Source organism: Dama dama, chromosome 4 (genome assembly GCF_033118175.1).
Source record: "Dama dama isolate Ldn47 chromosome 4, ASM3311817v1, whole genome shotgun sequence".
Taxonomy (NCBI): Eukaryota; Metazoa; Chordata; class Mammalia; order Artiodactyla; family Cervidae; genus Dama; species Dama dama.
In genome coordinates this window covers 43,168,782-43,190,802 of record NC_083684.1, presented here as the reverse complement: position 1 = coordinate 43,190,802, position 22,021 = coordinate 43,168,782, and the positions used below count along the sequence as shown (strand labels likewise).

Here is a 22,021-nt window from a genome sequence, read left to right as displayed (position 1 = left end):
CTGGTTTTGCTATGGATTCCTGACTGGATCCAATGCTGAGAGACAGGTACTGAAGGCCACGGAAGACGCTGTCTTAGGGCCAAAAGGCAGGAGTGATAATGAAACAGGACAGCATGAACAAGCCCCCCACCCCCCAGGTGAAGGCCACATACTGGGGCCCCGGGACAGCTGCCCAGTATGCTGCTGGATCTGCTGGCCACACCAGGAAAAGCTCCCACTGGCCCTTTTTTTTTTTTTTTTTTTCCTTTGTAAATGTTCTTACTGTGTCTGAAGCTCAGACAAATTTGTGACTTCTGTGAGTCAGCAGGTTAACAGGAAGGAATGATCAGATGACCAGTTACTCATGAACAAATATGAGGAAATCTCAAGACCAGGAAGAAGACTGGGTAGTGACATCCAAATGGCAGGCCTTTGGAGGGAGGGTCTCCTAGACCCTCCAGGCCTGGCCCTGGGAGCTCAGTGTTACAGGTGGTGTGGGGGTGGGGGAGCACAGGGGAGGGTCTGTGCCTCAGCCAACCTGCAGCCCCCTCAGAAGAGGAGTACCTGCTTTGTGGACACTGAGGTTTGCCGTGGGAGTGAGTCTTCCCCGACTCTGGCCACCGGGCAGTAAAACATTCCTTCCAGGGGCTCTGCAGCAAGAGGATGCAGTGGGCAGGTCAATAGCAACAGCTGACATCTCTTCGCTGTCTTTCTCTGGGTTGACCTGGGCTGAAACTGCACAAGAGTAAGTGTGGGTAACTGGGCAGCAAACTGGCCAGGCCCCCATGGAGGGGTTGCTGAAAGCCTTGTTAAGAAGTCCTCTTGACCAGACAATCCAATTACATAATGCTGCAAAAATAACTCTGGCCTGGGAGTCTTGTCAGAGTGACGTATTTTGCTAACGGAGTGGGGTATCAAATATCTATCTTTCAACCCAAGGGCCAAAAGTAGACTTGTGGCACTGATGGACCCCTCCCCTCGACACACAATGAATGGGGGAAGTGGAAGACAGGGAGGAGGCAGATGCAGCAAGGAGGCATGTTTTTTTCTTCCTTCCTTTTTCCAGGTACAACTAAACCCAACTGTTCACCTCAGCTCCATTCTATCCAAGTCAAGGCATCAGTCACATATCCTCAAATTTGTCTCGCAGTGGTCCCTGCTCTGAAAGAATCAAGGAAGGCTGAGGGGAAGGAGTGATGGGGGAGAGAGGAAGAAATGAGTAGAAAATGAGTAAAAGAGTATTGTTTTGTTTGTTGATGGAACAGGGTGAGGATGAATTGTTACTATTTCTATGTCCACGAGGCTAGGCCGCCTACTACTGTGACCAACTGGTAGTCCCACTTTGCCCAAGACTGTCCTAGATTTAAAACTGCATACTAGGAACACCCTCAACCCTGGAGAACTCAGATAGTTGGCCACCCTCCCTCTCACAGGCTTTGGCTAAATTTCCACAAGGACATAGAAAATTATGATCAAAATAAAGGAGTTCCTTTCACTTCAAAATTATTCAAAGAATGACCCAAATAAGCTATTCCAACATAGATGCAAAGGCCCTATTTCCAGGAATTTGAAGAAAGCCAAGTAATTCTCCCCACCCCAGCCCCACTCTGGATTCTAGAGCTTTCCAGGTGGGAAAATTACCTGTTTCACCCACTTCGTTTTTCAGATACAGTTTCCAGATATGCCTTTGCCACTCTTAAGATGCTCTGCCCTGCTTTGGTCAGGAAGCACTATTTTGAGGGGGAAGGAACTCTGTTTGAAAGTCACAGTAAGTTGTCTTTTTTTTCACCTAATCTCTTTCATGGGGTCTCTGTTACTCTGGTGGCACCACAGTCATATACTGAGCTGTGTCAAACTCCTTTAATATATTCACCTTGAGTCTGTTAGCATTTTCTTTTTCCTAATCTTGATAATCACAGCATCTGATCCTTTCATTCTAAACTGCAGCCTTCCAATCCATCCTTAATCTAGACCCATCTGACCCTCTTCCAAAGGAGACAAATGAGGATAAGCAATCTAGCCCCGCCCGCCCCCCCAAGACACAGCATGGGAGCTTAAATTTATATTCATCCCCACCTCCATCCTTTTTTAAAATCAAAATGTCTCTTTAACTCCTCGAGCTAATTATAAAAGCAAATAGCTTTCCTTCCCTGAGTCATATTCCTTGGCTTGTAAAAAGGCAGTTCTACTCAGAGACCACCTTGTCACAAACATGAAAAAAACCCGGCTAGTTCAGGACTCCTCAGAGAGGAAAGGGTGAAGTGGCAGCGCCCCCGCCTCCCCCAGCAGGCTCGGCCTTTATGGAGTCTATTTCCAGTGTGTTTACCTGGCAAGGATCACGTGACCAGTCCAGAAGGAAATGCTGACATCATTGCCTCTCTCACACATGAGCGGACTCCCTCCCTCCCTCCCTCCCAGCTCGCCGGCATTCCGACATCCATCGTCCGGCCTCTCTCCACCAGCCGGCCTCCTCCCCCACCACTCACGCCTGCTCCCACTTATTTCTCTGTCTTCCTTGTGCCACACTTTCCTTTGTTTTCTTTTTCCTTGTAGGCTGTCTCCTAGACTGTCTTGGACACACACACACACACTTCGGGTGCCCTTTTCCTTTCCCTTCTTCAACAAGCCTTTTCTCCCCTTTCATTCTCTCGCAGATCTGTGGCTACTGAGTCTTCGCTCTGGTTTAAAAATACACTTCCTCTTTCTCTATAGGTTGGACATTTCTTTAAAAAAAAAAAAAAAAAAAAAGTCAAAAAGGCCCAGAAAAGCTTCCAGACCAAAGGTGGGGGAGGACAGAGCAAGGTGGCTCCATCCAGCCACTCAATTTCCTGCTCCAGTGGGCTTGCAGATTTAGGTGCAGGGAGTTTGGTCAGACAGGCCTTATTTATTTATTTCTTCTCCATCTTTCCTCTCTGATGTTTCGACTGCTGCTGCAGGCAGGGGCGCCCTTCCCACCCCACAGCCAGACCACAGGTCCCAGCAGCCCTTGGCGGAGGTGCCTGGTCTTCTCTAGGCTGCTGCTCTTCGTTCTGCCCCAGGGCCCAGGAGGCTTCTCGCATTCTTCTGGCCAGCCAGGATCTGGGGGAGCTGGGAAGACCCGGGGGGCAGGGAGGAAGGCCAGTGATCAGCACAGGTGCCTCCTACCTCTTCAAAGGACTATTTTTACAAGCAACCCTGTCTGTGGCAAGGCTCTGGGGTTCAGCTGCTCCCAGAAACCTTTCTTGGTGCACATGGGCACAGAGCCAAAGCATGCTGCTTAGAGGAAATGTTTAATAAAGACATGAGAGCCTCAAACTGTTTATCCTTACAGACAGGTGGAAATGTGATGTCCCTGGAAACTGCCTCCAAAATAGACCACGAGGTGGGGAGACTGGAGGGTGAAACAACCCGGGGGAATCACAGGGAACGGCTGGCCTGGCCAAGGCCATCTCCCCTTTTACTCCCACCTGCCAGCCCAGCCTGTGCTCTCCTGTGTCCCTACGACACACCTTGTAGGTTGGGATGGGGCAGTGAGGTAGAGGAGGAATGGGACAGTCATGCACAGATGAGGGCATTAAGTAATCATTACTTAAGGTGAGGGCGTACAATCCCCAATAGGCATAAAGGTGGGACTCTACTGGAAGAACATGCTTTTGTGGGCAAATTTACCACTGGGTTATATGGAAAATCAGAAATGCAACATCCTGTTGGAAAACCCTAGTAAAATCAATACTAAGATACTAAAACAATATGAAGACAGTACTAAGGCAATTAAGATAATAAAACAATATTAAGATAGTACTGGTCTTCAATGTTCAGATGCATGCCTATTTCTTGAGAAATAGGAATTTTCTTTCCAGTACTATGGAAGTCATATCATGACCTTCTGGAGACCCTGTCACCAATCAAGGTACAATGCTAGAAGAAGGGTCTGGTCTAGTAGGTCCACTGATAGATTTTGTCTCTTTGGAATCTAAATCCTCTTCAGACATGCTGGAAATCCAGAACTTTCGACAAGCTTTGGATACATTGTGAAAGTTCCAATTTTAAACTTCTAAATGTTATAGGCCAAGGACTTGCTGCTTTGAGTTGTCAATTAGGCAGATGGCTCTGTTGGTCAATTAAATGATTTTTGTGGTTTTAGAACCCGCATAAAGTGGTGTTGAGACTCTCAATGTCATTCTTATCTTCTCCATGAATATTTATGGAGCCCTTCCTGAATTAAAGTACAGAAGAGCTAAGATGGAGCACAGGTTCCCGGCTGTGGGTTTGAGACGCCTGTGGCAGGTTTCTATACCACCCCTATTGAAGCCCACAGTGGTAGAGAGAAGTGGGAAGCATGATGGGAATTATGCAAAATATATATATATATATAAGGGTTCTCGATCTTTCAACATGGCACCTTTCAACTTTGAAGGGATCTGGGAAAGGATTTCCCCATCCTTGAGCCTAGCTCAGGCTCACCTCCTCTTGTGAATCCTGCCCCCTGGCCCAATGTTAAAGCTGACCTCATCCAGTTTCTCATATTCCCTCTCTGGGTAGACTTCCTGGATTAGTTTATACAGGTGCCAAAATAGCATCCTTAAGATCCATTTGTTTGACTACTCAGTACCTGTGGTGATGTGAAACTGCACATGGGTTTATGAATAGGTCTGTATTCTTTGTTATGGGTCGCCCCACCCTGCAAGGGTAGCATATGGAGCTTCCATTGAACACATCTCCATAAATGCCCACAGTGCTAATTGGTGCTCAGTGATGTGCCCATGATGAAGAGGAGGATAATGATAATGTTGATGGTGATGATGACGCCAGTGATGATACTGAATTGCTAATCATTCCAGGAGGAAAACAGTTCTGGGCATAGAGATATACTTAACAAAGACAGAATGAATGCATAATGTTTATGACTTATACTGCGTGTTTTTCTGAGATCTGGCTCTTTATTTTTATTAAAAAAAAAATTTACCCTATGATTATCAATACGTACTAAAAGAACCAAACTCAACAGCTGAGCCTATGAGCTGGACTAAAATGGCATAACAATAGTACAAAGTGGATTGACAGTTGCTTGCTTTTTTTCTTTTACCATCAGTCTATTTTTAAAAACATGATTTAGCTACCTAGCATTTCTCTCTCTTAAGGCAAATGACCACAGAACAGAAAGTGTTTTGCTGTATCTAAATTAGAGACCTTCTCTCCTGATCTGCTTGGGGCAGGTCAGCAGAGACAGATATGCCTTATGGTCAAGACATGAAGAAAGATTGTGAGCTAGAGACAGATGCACCTTGCAGTGATGTGTGACACATAAATCAGTAAACAGATTTTAAAGCATACAGAAAAGGAAACAAATATAAGAAAGAACTCTTTAACCACCTTGAGGAATCAAGATCTTTTCTTAAAATGTAGATCACATAAGACTTGGGTCTTACTCCCGCTTCTGCCCACTAAAGTTTGGATGGCCTTGGGGAGTCAATCCTCAGAGTGTGTTTTCTCTTTATAAAATGGAGATGACAGTACACACCCCCACGGAGTTGTTGAAGGATTAAATGAGATGATACATGCAACATGCCTAGCACAATGCCTGACACGTGGCAGGTGTTCAATGCATGGCAGAAATGGGGAACATCATCCCAATACTATTTACCTGTCTGCACTACTCGGTTGGAATGTGAAGATCAAATGATGGTGAAAGTGCTGCATAAAATAGAGGGCCCTCAACAAAGGGGGTTTGAGTAGCCCTAAAATAGAGGGCTACTCTTTTTAAGATTAGGCTCTGAGTTAAGTCTGTTAGTATTGGGAAATGAGGCAGAGATTAAGAAATCATCAAGGACACACTTTCTCTGTATATGGGTACCTGATATACCTAATCCCATCCATAAAGTTACTGAAATGTGAGGAACACAAGAACCCACCAGACTTCCTCAGGCGGGGTCTTGTGAAGATTAATAGTTAAAAGTGACACAAGTTATGAAAGTACCTGGGCGCCCTGCAGCAGACGGGATATGTAAATCCGAGGACTAATCACTGGCATAACATCATCACCATTTCTAGCAACAGACGCTTTCCTAGCCTGGAATAGAATTTCCAGAAGTATCTTTCCCTTTTTGGAATTACGGAGTCTGACAGATTTATTTCCACACATCTCACTTGCTTTCAGAGTTATTGTTTCCTCTTATTTTTCCCCCCTCCTCTTTGGTGACAGAGAAGCCTGAGAACCAATTCTGTCAGGAAGTTCTTGGGGAATTTTCAGAAGGATGTACAAAGCAGGGTGTATGAATGACTGTGAGCAGCCAGCATCCATTTCACTTGATAAAAATATATATTCATAACCGATCTTCCCAGCACATCTAAATAATCAAAACCATGAATGACAAACACATCAGATACATTTTTTAGGGCTTAAAGGATCATTTTGGAGTAAGCTGCCGTCATTTCTTCCTCTTAAAGCAGATCAGGTAACTTCTCCCCTGCTGCAGAGCCTCTCAAAAAGGATGTGCTATTAGATCCAGACCCCAGGATGGGAGCTCAGCTGCCCCCAGACATCTAATGCCAGTCCCCAAATTTTCTGAATTTATCGACCAAGATGTTGGATGGAACAGGTTCAAGCATCTTGCTAAATAAAATATAGATTACATTTATCATTTCCCCTCAATCTACTAAAATCTTGTTACTCTTTCATGGAAGGAAATGAATCAGTTTGACAGGACTTATTCTGTCAAGTGATATAAGTTCCCAACACTGTATTCACTACAGATTATTCTAGAAATGATTTGGTAATTTTTTTTTTCAGGTAAAGTTCCAGATTGGGACATTACGAACTTCCTTTTTGCTTTTTAAAAATAGAGTCATTAATCCTGCTTCTTTTCAGTCCTGCCAAGTTTTTAAAAACAAAGTTACTCTCCCATGATTTTAGCCAATAATGAAATTCCTTTATAAAAAAACCTTTGCCCTGCAAAGAATCTATTTTTTTAAAAAAGAAGGTATTTCTACCAGCGTTTAAGGACTACTTAAAAGTTGATCATGCAAAGACAATGAGGAAGCAAATGGTCAAGGCTTAAGACTCCACTCTGACAGGCCTGTTTCACGTCTCCCCACCCCCTCTAAATACCGATTTAGGTATTATCTGAAGAGATTTCTATATTGAATGGGTTTGAGGTCAAAGATAGCTATGGTGACTTTTCAGACTGTGTCAGTCTTGCAAGTTTCAGGCAAGTCAGAGCCATTTTTTTCCATAAATATATTGTGAGTCCACTAGGAAATAAATGAGAAAACTAGAAGAAAACATGTAAGAAGTCTTGTAGCTTCCATCGCTTAACATGAATTACAGTGGACATGGAGTCTGTACACTTCCTAAAATCTCAGGGCTTATAAAAGCCCAACATTTCTAGAACACACATCACATGATGCCATCTCTAAGTCAGAAGAGCCCCAGTTCTGTAAAGATGAAGATGGAGGCACAGAGATGACACCCTTGAAATAAAATTCAGATATCTTGAGTACTTATGAATAAGTATCCCTAGAGTGTGGAGTTTCTACACTTCATGAAGACAGGTGCTTGTTCAGAGGCTCTGAAGAAGAAAACCCCATTGCCCTGGAACCGTCAAAGCTGGGCATTTACCAATATTTGTGAGCCTGAAATTCAAGTTTTTTAACCTATCTAGGTCCACCATGCCGATTTGCAGCCCAGGTTTCCCCCAGCTGCCTGCTCACTTCACTTAAGCCTCTGGATTGATCAACACTGCTGGGAATGCAAGGAACTTGAGCTGAATGTAACCAGTTGAAAGTTCTACAATGCAACAGCCAAGCCAATCGGGAATGGTTGTTGACTCCTCACTGAATTCCACAAACCTGCTACTCCACACTTCTCCCACATTCCTCAAGCCCTCACCAACCCTACTCCTTCTTAACTCTGGATAACATTTCAACCCCTTGTTTCTAGAAACCATAATTGGAAAGAATCTCAACTTGCCCACCGTGTGACCTTAAGGTGCCTTGCAGGGCATCCTCTTTTCCTTCATAAAATGCCTTTGTATCTTTACCTCCTTTCTTCTATTCTGCTTCCTTCCACTGCAAATCTTTCCTGGGTCTTAGAGACCACCCTTCCAGGTCCATCCGATCCCCTGCTTCTTCATTTATTCCTCTCTCTCTGCTCCTGTCCCCACTGAATGCCTGCCCTCATTCACACTTCTCTCTTTCTATAATCAATCCACTTTTTATTTGGAAATCTACACATGCTCTATTCTCTCCTATTACAAATGAAATAAAACAAACAAAACTTCCCTTGATCCTAACACCTGTTCAACGTCCCACTCTTCCTTTTACCACCAACTTCCTAAAAGAATTATTTAAATGTGTTCTCCAGTCCATTACTGAATACCTCCAGCCCTCTGCACCTCTGCCTATTGGAGACGTTGGTCGTTATTCTGAGCTGAAACTGATGCCCCTGACACTGATGCCAGTGTCATTCTGTGAGGCCACACAGAGCAAGTTTATGCAGATCATCCTTCTCTGCTTCTGTCCTCTTCTCTCTGATCTCTCTAGGCACTGTCAGTTCCCTCAACTATTCTTTGCATGCCCTGGTTCTGAGTACCCCCGCCTCCCTGTTTCTAGTTTGATTCTCTTCTTCAAGGGTCATGGCCCAAGATTAAATGTAAATTGTTCATGTCTGCTCTGCCAAGCCCAGTAGAGCAAGGTTCTTGCCTCCTTTGTCTTCCTTATTACACTTTACTCAATACTATTGTTGAATTCTCTTCCTATCAACTCAGACCTCTAAGATAGTAGTTTGCAAACTGTGGCTTCCAGACCTTCCACCACAGAATGGCTGAGGAGCCTTAATAAATGCAGATTCTTGGGCTCCACCTCAAACTCACTGAATCTGACAATCTGAGGGTGGCACCTGGGAACCCACATTTTACACAGGTATGCCAGATGATTCCTAATACACACAAAATCTGGTGAAAAAAATGCTTTCTCAACATCTGTTGCCAAGCCTGGCCCCCTGCCCCTGCCTTTGTGTAGATAGGTTTTTGGATCCAGGACAAACCCTTGTATTTTCTTGTTTTTAGATTTCATCTCATTAGGTTTGGTGCATTGCCCCAGCCTATCAAAATCTGTTGAGTTCTTTATCTTCGACATATGACTTCATGACAACCACACATGATCAAGATGAAACACCTTAGAGTCACAGCACCAGATGTGACTCTCTCCACATCAGGTGGTGTCTCTTTCCACACTGATACCAATGACGATAATCAACTAATTACTAACAGACTCATACTTGGGTCTTCTTTCCCATGAGATAAATGGACAACTTGTCATTTGCCAAATGCCTCAGGAGAGCCCAGATATTTTTTTTTTTGCACTTTCCAAATTCCATGAAATATTTTCCATATTTCCCTGATCCACTGGTCTGTACCAACTCTGTCCAAGACGGCAAAGACGCATTCTCACAGGCCATTTACACAAGTATTCTGGAAACTGTGGCCAGGCAAAGGACTGTAGTGTATAGAATACATTTCCTCTTCCCATGACCTTTTCCAGAACACCTATGGCACTTATGTTCTAGGACCCCTAATTTGTACTGTGAATGTTCTTGTTCACATTGGACTCTATCACTGGACAAACAGTTCTTGAACTTTGTGTCTTACGTGTCTCTAAATACCTTACAGTAACTAGCACGATGGTAACTTGGGTAACTTTTCTTTGAATGAATGGTGACTTTTCTTTGAATGAATGAATGGATTTTGCATTTTATTCCCACTAATTTACTTTCACTTTTTGTGCAAAATGGAAGCAGACCCTGCAGTAAATACTGGGAGACTATGCTTCATAGACATGAAGGAAGCAGTGGGGTCAGGACAGATCTCCACAGGTCCAGTTGTTTCTCTTAGTCGTTGGTCATTCAAATGAGCTTGTTAGAATAAAGCCCTTCTTTGAAATGAAGTGTGTTGAAAACACTGAGAAATGATGACACAGTTTCTGAGGCATTGCGGAATTACTAGAATCCCTGGCAATGGCCAAGTGAGACACAGGAAAGGGCGTTTCAGAAAACCCTTGGCTTACTGCAGCATAGCAAGCAGATAAAGCTTCTTATGGGCCTTCTAATGAGACCTCTTGTGATGACAGAGACAAGTGTTTCCACAGGACAGGAGATGGTTGAACAAGAAGATCTAGCCACTGCCCCCATTCCCTGCTCCACATCAGAACTGCTAACACAGTTGAGCAACTCTCATATAGAAGATATAAGATTGTGGGGGTAGAGAACTGTAAATGAATGGTGCTAAGTCTTGTGGTTTCCTTGGGTCAAGTGATTTTCCCTGTAGTCATATCTTGTCTTTCCTGTTTCTTATAAGCCAAAGAAGATTGCCACAAACAGTCCAGAACATTCCCTCCACTGGAAAAGCCACAAAGCCCCACACAGCATGAATCCTAGAGCAGTGATTCCCAACTAAGGGGGTGAATTTTTTTTCCTCATCCCAGGGATATCTGGCAATGTCTGGAGACATTTCTACTTGTCACAACTGAGGGGCAGGTGCCACTGGCATCTAGTGGGGAGAGGCCAGTGATGTGGTTAAATATCCTACAATGCACACGACAGCCTCTCCCTGCCAACAGAGGATTATCTGGTTCAAAATGCCAAGAACCAATTATCTCAATAAAAAGTTTCAGGATTAACGTGTACACATTACTGTATTTAAAATATCAACAGATAATCAACAATGGCCTACCTATTATATAGCACAGAGAACTCTGCTCAATATTCCGTAATAACCTAAATGGGGAAAGAATTTGAAAAAGGATACTCATGGGTGTATAACTGAGTCACACTGTTGTACACCTGAAACTAGCACACCATTGTAAATCACAGGTGACAAACACTATAAGATACTTTGTGGCTCCATGGTAAGGTGGGGTACCAAGGCTGGAAGGCCCTCCTAAGCCCACTGGTTTGGACAGCAGCCTGAATGGAAGTAGAGAGGTTCTAGATAACTTCTGATAGCTGTAAGTTTAACCTCAAAGTAGCTTACTGGAAAGGCCCTGGGTGAACTCCACTCAGAGGGCAACTTCCTCTTCCCCAGATGGAGGAAGGCAGGCCTAGTAGAAACACACAAGAAGCATCAGTGAGCCACGTTCATGGTCATTCAAGGGCCCGGAATGACAGCTTTAAAAGATGTAACTGAACATGGGAAGGTTCCAGGAATGTGAGGTGGACATGAAGCAAATGTACCAACTGGAAAGAATGCTGTTCTTATGCTGACTGACCAGGAAAGCCCTGGTCCTACAGGAATGAAACGGGAACTCATTTTACCTGAAGCTCCCAAACCTAGACAGTGTATTAAAAAGCAGAGACATCACTTTGCCAACAAAGGTCCTCATACTCAAAGCTATGGTTTTTTCAGTAGTTATGTATGGATGTGAGAGTTGGACCATAAAGAAGGCTAAGCGCTGAAAAAGACCCTGATGTTGGGAAAGATTGAAGGCAGGAGGAAAAGGGGGCAACAGAGGATGAGATGGTTGGATGGCATCACCAACTCAACGAACATGCATCTGAGTGAACTTCAGAAGATAGTGAAGGACAGAGAAGCCTGGCAAGCTGCAGTCCATAGGGTCGCAAAGAGTTGGATATGACTTAGCAACTGAACGACAACAACCCAGATGATATATACATTTTCCCCAACTTCCTAGTATTTTTTATATAGCCAAGATTTTCAACATCACCAGTTTTATATATCATAGGGAAGCTGATAGATTTAATGAAGCCTCCAGGTGCCCCTTGAGAGATGATTGCAGTTCTAATTAAATGGAGGATGACCGACAAGAACCACATGGGGCTCTACAAGCAAGTGGCATTCATACATCTTCTTTCATGGACAAGATTACTTTGTTCATGTCAAAGCAGTCTTTGAGCTCTTTCCAGTGGTAAAGGATAGTGTCACCAAATTCTAACACTATGAAATTTAATGTGATTCAAAGATCAGGAAATGTTTTAAATTGTAAGGGACAAGAAAGTTTTATTGGCCAAGCCAGACTTTAATTTGTTTCATTTCACATACCTGTACTTACCATCTACATGATTACATATAGCCTATGAAGTCAGTGTCAAGTCTAGTCCATTCATTTCTCCTTTGTGTCAAGAAGCACAAAGGAGAAATGAATGGAGCAAACAAATATTAGGCCTCAGAGTAGGTTGTGGGGGCCACAAATCCAGGTAATCACATGAGATTTAATACATGAATAAGTGGGTCTTGAAGTTCAGGGCTGTCCAATCTATAAGCTCAGGAGGTCAGGGATATTGAGACACCTATTTCAGAAGATAGAACTGCTAATAGGAGCTTGCCTTATCACAAGAAGCCTGGTCTTCTGATCCCTAGAGTGCTGGCCATGTGGGCTAGTCATTGGAGAGTCTTGGCCGTACCTAGGTCCTAAGAGGGAGTAATTCTACTTAATCTCCATGGTAGGACTGTGAAGGTGGGATGTAGGTAGAGAGGGCCAGAGGCAGAATGTGGCTCATGGGAAGGCTTAGGGTTGGGTGGAGCCTCTGCCTGTGGGTATGATAGACCTGGATCTCAGTAGCCTGCCTAGCCATACACCTACTTTCAAAGGCAAAGGTGGTATTTCATCTTTACATATGCACTTGGATCTCTTCAATCAATGTGTATCTTTTAGCAAGGAGAGATCAAAAAGGAGAGAGATGGGCCAATAGGAAATCAGCTATATCATTGAACAAAGGGATGGTTTTCTATCTGGAGAAAACCATAATCCGAGAAGATACATGAATGCCAGTGTTCATTGCAACACTATTTACAATAACCAAAACATGGAAGCAACCTAAAAGTCCACTGATCGAGAAATGTTGATAAAGAAAATGTGGTGCATACATACAGTGGAATGTTGTTGTTATTTAGTCACTAAGTCATATCTGATTCTTTTTTAACCCCAAGGACTGTAGCTCACCAGGCTCCTCTGTCCATGTCCAGGCAAGAATACTGGAGCAGGTTGCCATTTCCTCCTTCAGGGGATCTTCCCAATCCAGGGACCCAACCCACATCTCCTGCATTGGCAGGTGGATTCTTTACCACTGAGCAACCAAGGAAGCCCGAAAATGGACTATTACTCAGTCATAAAAATGAAATAATGCCGCTTTCAGCAACATGGATGGACCTAGAGACTATCATAACAAGTGAAGTCAGTCAGACTGAGAAAGACAAATATCACGTGATCACTCAGATGTAAAATCTAATTTTAAATAAAAGTTACAAATGAACTTATTTACAAGGTAGGGACAGACTTACAGATGTAAAAAGCAAACTTATGGTTACCATAGGTTACCAACGTGGCGGGGAGGAAAAATCAGGTGCTTAGGATGAATACACACACACACGCTACTGCATGTAAGGTAGATAACCAACAAGGACCCACTGTATAGCACAGGAGACTCAACATTCTGTGATAACCTACATACATGAGAAAAGAACCTGAAAAAGAATTTTAAAAATACATGTATATATATAACCGAATCACTTTGTGTATACCTGAAACTAACACAACATCGTAAATTGATCACACTGCAATAAAATTAAAATCTAAAAAGAAAACAAAGTGGGGGAGCTGATGCAAGAAACATCACGGACTCCACTGTGATTAAATCACGTGTATGGTGCCCACACCATCCATGGACCCTGCACTGACTGTACTGTTAGGAATCAGGATACAGGTCGTAAGACTCGTTGCTGCATAGGTTGCATGCACCAGGCAGAGCTCTCATCCTTACAGACGCAGCGTCTGAGGGGGGATGTCACTCTGAGAGAATGGCCTGCAGCCTTTGAAAATGATCATCAAGCTTTTTACTAGCGATAGGCAGGGTCTGGATATTCCCTACTCCTCTCCTCACCAACGTCCAGGCCTAGGCAATTGTCTGCAGGGTATAAGTTGAAGAGATATTCCTGAACCCAGGCTGTGGTTGCTTTGAAGCTGTGTATCTCAAACTCATCCCCAGTGTTGATTCTTCTCTAAGTCTTGGACGTGACCCAAAAAATACCCAGCCCTGGTTTCTAAATAGGCTGTGTTTGCTTTGCTGGGAATGTCTTGTTCCCCTCTACTGATATCTACCATAAACATCTCTTCTGAGACCCTCTATAGCCTGAGCTACTTTCTTCCTTCTCTGTGCTCTCCAGCTCGGTGTATGGAATTCTAAACTATGCTTGTGATTATCTGTCTTGTGAGGCAGAAAGTACTTCCAGCTCAGACTCATTTGTTAGTACACAAGGACTGTGGGCCTCCCCCAGTGCCTGCCAAACAGTATATATCCAGTCAGTGCTTGTGGAGGGAAGGAAGGAAGGAAAATTGTAGCTCAAAGAAGCAGTGAAGACCTCTAGCCAGGTAGATGGTAGTGTCAGCCTCCTCCAAAAGGGATTTTGACCAGCCAGCCTGGGAGAGACCCCCTCACAGAGATCTACTAAGGGGTGGGCCATGGCCATCAGTGGCTGCAGGGCTGTGATTCTCAGTGAAGCTTCTGCAGAACCCTGGGGAACCCCTCCTTCTGGGCCCAGCTAGTCACTCACCTCCCTGGAAGGCCCGCACACGGTTCTGTGCTGGTGACACTTTCACAGAGCCGGCCAGCCAGTGCCAGCCAGAGGCTGGCTGTGCCAGAGGGCTCCTAGCATCCCAGAGGCTGGCCCTGGCTTGGTTCTGTCCCTGTCCTACTGGTTTCCTCTGAGGCCTCTGATAGGCAGTATTATTGTTACTTGACCATTATTAGTAATGAAAAATAGTCAACCTTAGTTTTGGTGAATTGTTTCTTATCTATTTGCTGTTCCTCATCCAATGAAAAGAGTTTTCAGAGCTGGGTCCTCATTCAGAAACCTCCAATATATAGCTTTTAAAAATGCTTCTTACTTCTCCAAATATTATCCATTGGTGACAAAGTGTATTGTAACTGACAATCCTGAGTATGACTGTAAGGATTTTTCAAGATCCCAGAACTTGACAACACAGATCTCTTCTACTTTCCGCTTCTTGCCATTCATATCTGCAAACCACTAACTTCAGCATTCAGGAGATTCAGTAGAACATTCAGCACACATCTTTGACTGCTCTTAGAAATCAGGTCTGTCAATGGATAAGCTAATCAAAGGAAGTTCTTTTAAGCTTGTTGTTGAACATGGTAATGTAATATCTTGCAATCACAGTGTCAGAGTATGTTTGAACTAGAAGCGATCTTGTAGGTAGACTTGTCTGAACTGAGATGCTAACGCCTTGCTAATACCCTTACTGAGAGGTTAAGTTAGTTGCTCAAGGATACACAGCGAGTGAGGGGCCAAACCTGGTTTGAAAGTAAACATGATGATCTTAAATCACCTTTCTGCCGCTCATATTGGTGGTATGTATATATGTATGTACAAAATTGAAAGTGTTAGTTGCTCCGTCCTATCTGACTCTTTGCCACTCCATGGACTGTAAGCCTGCCAGACTCCTCTGTCCTTGGGAATCTCCAGGCACGAAGACTGGAGTTAGTAGCCATTCCCTTCTCCAGGGGATCTTCCTGACCCAGGGATCAAACCAGGGACTCTTTCCCGTCTATGGAAATATATATATACATACAAACTAGAAGGAGCAAGTCTTGCATCACATACACCAAATTGTCTATAGAAACTGACAGTCCTGCTAAAACAATAACCCATTTACAGCTTAGGGCAGCCTGGTCAGGACTAGACCCAGAGCCTCACCAGCCCCCCAGAACACAGGGCATTGTTTCCATTCCAACCTCGCACTGAAAGGCAAGCCTGTCAGCTGGCAGTGACCTCGTGAGACAACTTTGGGGAGAGCAAAGGGCCGAGAAGAGAAAGGCCTCATTCTCACTGCAAACAGGAAAAGGAAAGAGAAAAAGAAAGCTCTGTCTCCGCACAAGGTTTGCTGGGCTGGCTATGAACTGTTCCAGTACGTTCCATCAAATAGACGCCTTCATAGAATCAAGCCAAGCGCGAACAGTGGGTCTGGGACTCCCCATCCCTGGACACACATGCTCCCGCACTCTCGCACCCCGGGAGAGTGCTTATATGGGCTTCATGAAGCTAAGTAATAAACACTTTGTCTTCGCCCTGCTATTTATGGGTTGCTCGGGGCATCCTGTTCTCTCCACTGCCCTTACCTTACTCTTTCTAACGCCACATTTAATAGGACAACAGTGAATGTGAAAGGTTCCATGTGCCCCTCCCCACCTGCTCTGGTTTTCCTGGCTGAGAAAAGTGGATCCGCATCCATCCACCTATCCTCCGGGCTCCCTTCTTCCAGGTTAAATTTGATCTCCCTTTCCTGCCTTCCAGACATCTCCCTAAGACATCTCACTAAGATATCTATTTCTATTTTACCACTGCCAGCAATTCTTTCATTCTTCAGTGATGGATCAACCATCTTGGAAAACAAGAGTGACTCAGAAAACTGTCAACCACCATGGACTTCCCCCCGCCCCCGCCCCGCAGAGGACTGTGGGTCTCTGGATGGCATGCGTGGAATTAAGGAACAGATGGGTCCTACCTGTTGCTGACTTCCAGGTTCACTCAGAAGCCTTGAGCTCCCCCTGCACACATGATGTTGGGGTCACAAAGGGGTGGGATGCCCACGTGAAAGCAAGAAATGCATCCAGGCCAAGGGGCTGTGCAGAGGCGGACATGGACGATGCCAGAAATGTCCATAGGGTGCAGGAGCAAGGATGCAACTGACTTTGGTCAGTCTTGGGGCTTCCTGCACTTGGCTCCTTTGGGGGTTTCAGGGTTCTCAGGGCTGATGGGTCCCGCATGAAGAGAGTCATGGCTGCATCCTGTCCACCCGTGGGTTGTCACACAGGCCTGGAGCCCAGCTGCCTCTCGGCCCAGTCTTCATCTTGGGCTACCCGCGGTACCCTGAAAACACACAAGACAGGGAAGATGCGTTAACTCGGCTTCTCCCCACAGAACACGGCTCGCCATTGCAGCCGTGATTAAATACAGGACATTATCTCACCATAATGCCCTCCTGGCCGCATTCCCAGGAAAATTCTAACTAATCATAAAAATAGAAAGAAAAACGCAACCTAAATTCCATTCCTCGTCTTAAATGAGTGATGTGTTCACTTTTATTTATTTTTCTGGAAGTGAGGCGGGAAAAGAAAATGAATTTTTGGGCTTAGAAAAACAAGCTACTAATAGTACTAAGTAGAGCTGGGCGGTGGTGCAGACAGCAGGGATGTAGCAGGAAGGCCAGGGGTGGGTCCGGCCCTACCCCTGTCTGTGGGCCTGGAGTTTAAAATGGGAGCACCGAGTAGGGCAAAGACAGCAGGAGGAGTGGAGGATGGGTGGCCGTGGGCCCCGGTGTAGGCGCACATGCACACACAGACTCATGCAACCACACAAGCGAGGTGCTCAACAGCATCGTTATGGCCTGGCAGGCAAGCACACTGTCAATACTCCTTTTGCCTAAAGCCTGCCTCTTTCTCTAGCACCATCCTTTCTGGAGGCTCTGGCGTGATTTAGCTAGTCCCTGCCTGAAAGAATTTCTCCTGGAGATTCACCTAGCTCATTTCTACTCACCCGTTAGAGATCAGAGTGAATGGTACCTCCTACGGGAAGCCTTCTCCAAAAACCCTTAACCTGACTCCAGTCCAGGTGCCAGCGGCATTCTAAACCCGCCCCTCTTAGCAGTCACGAGGCTGTAATTAAGGCACTAATTGCATAGTTGGTTGTTTAAAGGCTCTCCCCTGTCTTAGATCTGAGAACCTGTTGGTCTCATTAACTGCTTTGCACGTGCCTGGTAGGCAGTAGTTTTTCAGTAAATGCCCATGTTGGATGAATGCTGATGGCTTCGCCCAGCCTGTGAACCATCCCCTGTATCCACAACACTAAGTACCATGCCCCTCCCAGGTCATTTCTGCCCTTTCTTGCTGGGAAGACTTCCTGGGTAAACCATGGGAAAGCTCAAAATCCTGAAAACCAGCTTTGAGATGCTTCTAATAATTGTGCCCTGAGTTGAAAAGAAAGAACATGCCCACACCCCTCCCACCTCTACCTGCCCCGGCTCCTGCCGTTAGAATCCCAAAGCTGCCATCCCCCATCAAGGCAAGTGCTGCAGTAATGGGCACTGCTACTTGATGGCAAAGTTCTAGCTGGGCTAATTAAGCATACTGAGCTAATAACCTTCCATTTTGGGACTGGTATTATTCATAATTTAATGTATTGCTGCTGAAACATTAACCTTTCGACAACTGGCACGCTGCCCACAGCAGTCCAAGTGCTGACCATCTTTCAGTAAAATGAGTATTATTGTTAAAACAGGTATAAATCATTCATGGCTGCCGCTTTTGTGTCAGACCCTACGTGAAAATAAGCAGTAAGCTGGGTAATTTATTTACCTTTTGGTGATTATTTTTTATGATTTTATGATCATATTCAATGATTCATAAACATTGGCCCGGTGCCAATCTGTAATCATTTCACATTTTAAATATTGTGCGGCTGTTCTGCTTTTCATCTTTAAAAATTTCAGGATTGATACCAGGCAACTTAATCCAGACACAAATGCAATTTCATCTGAAAGAAATAGGGTGTGTGTGGGGAGGGGGGTGCGAGAGGAAAGAGTCCCAGCCCCATTCATTTGAACAAAACCATTTTCAACAGAGCTGTTTGCAGCTTTCCCCTTGCTACAGCATGGCACTTACTGTAGCAAACTTTCTTTGAAGTTTAACACACAGAGGGTGCCTTGAAATCTGGATAAAAGCACAGGAAAACAGTTAACAAGCTTCTGGTTGGAAAGATGATGGGAAGGAGCTCAGGATGGAGGGAAGCCTGGAAACTCTGGCCTCGGGCCAAGAAGGTTGGAAGCCACCAGCCTCACTTGCAGCACCTGGCTGGAGAATGGGATTACGTCCCCTGGGGATCTGGAAACTTTACCGCCCGCCCGCCCGCTCCTGCTGCCCGTGCTGCCTTTGGGCTCCTATCACCATTCCAGAAAGTCGCCTTTTCTCCTTCTGGCAGCAAGGAAGAGCTGGAGGCTGAGAGGTGAGTAGGTCTCTCATGGCCGCAGAGCTCAGGAGACCTCCCTGCCTTCCATAGGCCCTCTCCTGCCACTGAAAACATGGAACCGCCAGTAGGTAGGAGCTGAGGCTGATGGGAAGAAAGTGGAGCCAGGAGCTGGCCGAGAAGGTGACACTGTGTTACAGCTCTGCCTCCAGAACATTCTGGAGCCTCATCTTGTTTCAGGCGTGTTAGCTCGGAGACGTGCTTGGCCAGAGGAGACAGGCGCCATCGCCCCACACATGGGAGATGAGGTCTAGAAAGGTGGCCACCAGCATGTGCTATAAACAAACACCCATGTCCACCAGGAAGTTTGGGCAAGGACGAGATAAGAAATGGATTTCTTTCCGAGACAGTTTGAATTGTGGAGCTCTGAGATGGCTGCTTACTGTATTTTCTACCTTCAGTTTGTTTAATTTCCCAGGTACAGTTTTCATAGGTTTCTTTAAAAATCTGACTGTCTATAAAAATAAATGAAAAAAAAAATCTGACTGTCTGGTTTTAGATTTTAAAAAGAGCTGCTATCCTAATGTCAGGAAGTTGTAAGCATGAGAACCATATGGGGCCCATGACCACATGAAGTTGGGCTTATGGTCTCCCTCTGTCTGTACCTAGAAGTTGAGAACACAGTCCTCAACCTCCTGATATTAGGATATCAGCTTTTAAAAAATATATATTAATTAAATCATTTTATATCTATATATATATAAAACTATTTAATTTTTCATTGCAGTGAAATATATATAGCATAAAACATGCTATGGTAATCATTTTTGGGGGATTGCACAATCTGGTGGTGTTAATCATGGGATTACATTTACAATGTTGCATATCTCTCGTCACTATTTCCAAAATTTTTCATCATCCCCAGAAGAGACTCTGAACCCATTAATCATCAACTCCCCACTCTCTTCTGCTCCTAGCCCTGGAAACTTCTAATCTACAGTCTGCCTCTATGGATTTGCTTATTCTGGTTATTTCATATATGTGGGATCATACAGTATTTGTACTTTTGTGTCTGGTTTATTTCACTGAGCATGTTTCTAAGGTTCATCTATGTTGTGGCATGTATGGGAGGCCATTCCTTTTTATGACTGAATAATGTTCCCCTGTATGGATATACCACATTCCATCTACCCATTCATCTGTTCATGGCCATATGGATTGTTCAGCTTTTGGCGATTGGGAATGATGCTGCTATGAACACTGGTGTATAAGAGACTGGGTCCCTAGTACGTAGGGACTAATATTTTTTTCTCATTAAAGTTCACTGCCCATTTTAGGCAATGATCTACCTTCATCTTGAATGCTCTCCTTGTTAGCTTGGCAGAACTGGCCTGGGCACGTGTGGCAAAGCTATTCATGCCTGGAAATCAGTCTCCAGCCATCCCGTCAACTCTGCTGCCTCAGAGTACTTCTTGTAGTCACCTTCCAGCATTGCCAAGGCTGCTGCCAGTTGTGAATTCTTCACCAGTAGCTTCAATTCTCTATTTTGGACTTGATAAAAGATGCTGCTTCTCCAGGTATGATAAAGAACAAATTAAGAAACAGAATAACCTGGCATGAGTGAAATTCTCTTTCAATCATGTCAGCCAGAGTAGATGTTGTCATGAAATTTGATGTTATGGATTTATTTCCTAATATAAAGTCTAAGAGGGAAAACAGCATTAAGAGCTGAAATGTGAATTGGACATGTCTACAGAGTGTGAATTGGATTCAAGACAAAATATTGTGAATGGTTAATAGGGTCAGTCTAAGTATACTTGCTGAAATAATCTCTTGGATATGCAAATACTCTGAGAACTACACTGTCAAATATCTATTGTATCCTCTTATCTATGTATTCACAGAACTGCTACATGTTATAACAAATGAAAAATGTGAATTTAAAAAATAATGTCACCCTAAAATAATACTTTACTTTGAATGGTAATTTTTGTTGTCAGGTCTTTTTTTAATTTTTGTCACACACTAGCCAGCCAGATTCTTAAAACAGCACTATTTGGAAATATTAAGAGGTGAGCTTTGTGTGTCCTGTTCTAAGCAGAAACAGAAGTGGGGGGGTGGGTAGGGAGGGAGCAGGGATAGGTCACATGTTCATCTTGACCTGGATCCCTCAGTCTGCCGTTATCATCGGCCATGCCTCGGTATTATTGCAATGGACTTTTTGCTTCTACTCTCTGGGGTCCCTCAGTGGAATTCCTTTCCCTAGGAATACTGTCTTGAGGACTTAAGATGTTAGCCCCTCAGGCTCCTCGGTCCATGGGATTTCCCAGGCAAGAATACTGGAGTGGGTTGCCATTTCCTCCTCCAGGGGATCTTCCTGACCCAGAGATCAAACCTAGGTCTCTGGCATCACCAGCTGCCTCCTGCATTGCAGGCAGATTCTTTACCACTGAGCCACTTGGGAAGCCCACATGTTCACCATCTTACTATACTACTCAGCCCATTATACCTGAGGATGAGGGCAAGGAGAATTCAAACAAGGGACCTGGAGAGAAGCCGTTGGTTTCACTGTTAGTAATTTCCAGGATTCCACCATCAAGTAGCTCACTAAAAGCCTGAGTAAGTAACCAAATTGTGAGTTTCATTTTGTTTCTTTCCCTAACTTCTTAGAGTTGGACTGATGAGCAGAGAAAAAATTAGAAGAAAGACAGTATATAGGTGGCCCAACCATACTACTCATATTCTAGAACAGTTCCTGGTCCACAGCCAGTCTTCAAAAAAATATTTACTAAATGAATGAATAAACATTGGTCATATCATCAGATACTCAAGCGTCAACTGAACTGACCAACTGGGTGTGCCTTTTTCCCTCTTTGTTGTCATGAAACTTGATGTTATGGATTTATTTCCTAATATAAAGTCTGCTGGAGTCTGTTGGGTTTGATGAACTTCACAAATCTTTGGTAGAATTTCGCTATTAGAAGTATCAGGAAGTGGCAAAGCTTAAGAGAGCCCTTTCACCCCACTTAAATCAGAACATCCCCCGGTTTTTTGGTTTATAGGTTAGACTTCCC

General features: G+C 44.3%; 2 long non-coding RNA genes across 2 annotated transcripts in view; one reads left to right on the top strand and one right to left on the bottom strand.

Moving 5' to 3' along the window:
- The first annotated feature begins 674 nt into the window (after positions 1–674).
- LOC133050738 (uncharacterized) lies at positions 675–16,470 on the top strand. The gene is made up of 3 exons (XR_009691691.1): positions 675–724; positions 1,646–1,747; positions 16,335–16,470. It is a non-coding gene; the product is annotated as an uncharacterized LOC133050738 (long non-coding RNA).
- Positions 16,471–16,766: 296 nt separating this feature from the next.
- The window catches only part of LOC133050746 (uncharacterized), a 37,464-nt gene continuing 32,209 nt past the window's right edge, over positions 16,767–22,021 (bottom strand). The window contains exon 3 of the long non-coding RNA XR_009691692.1: positions 16,767–16,856. This is a non-coding gene — a long non-coding RNA (uncharacterized LOC133050746). The remainder of the gene's footprint in view (positions 16,857–22,021) is intronic.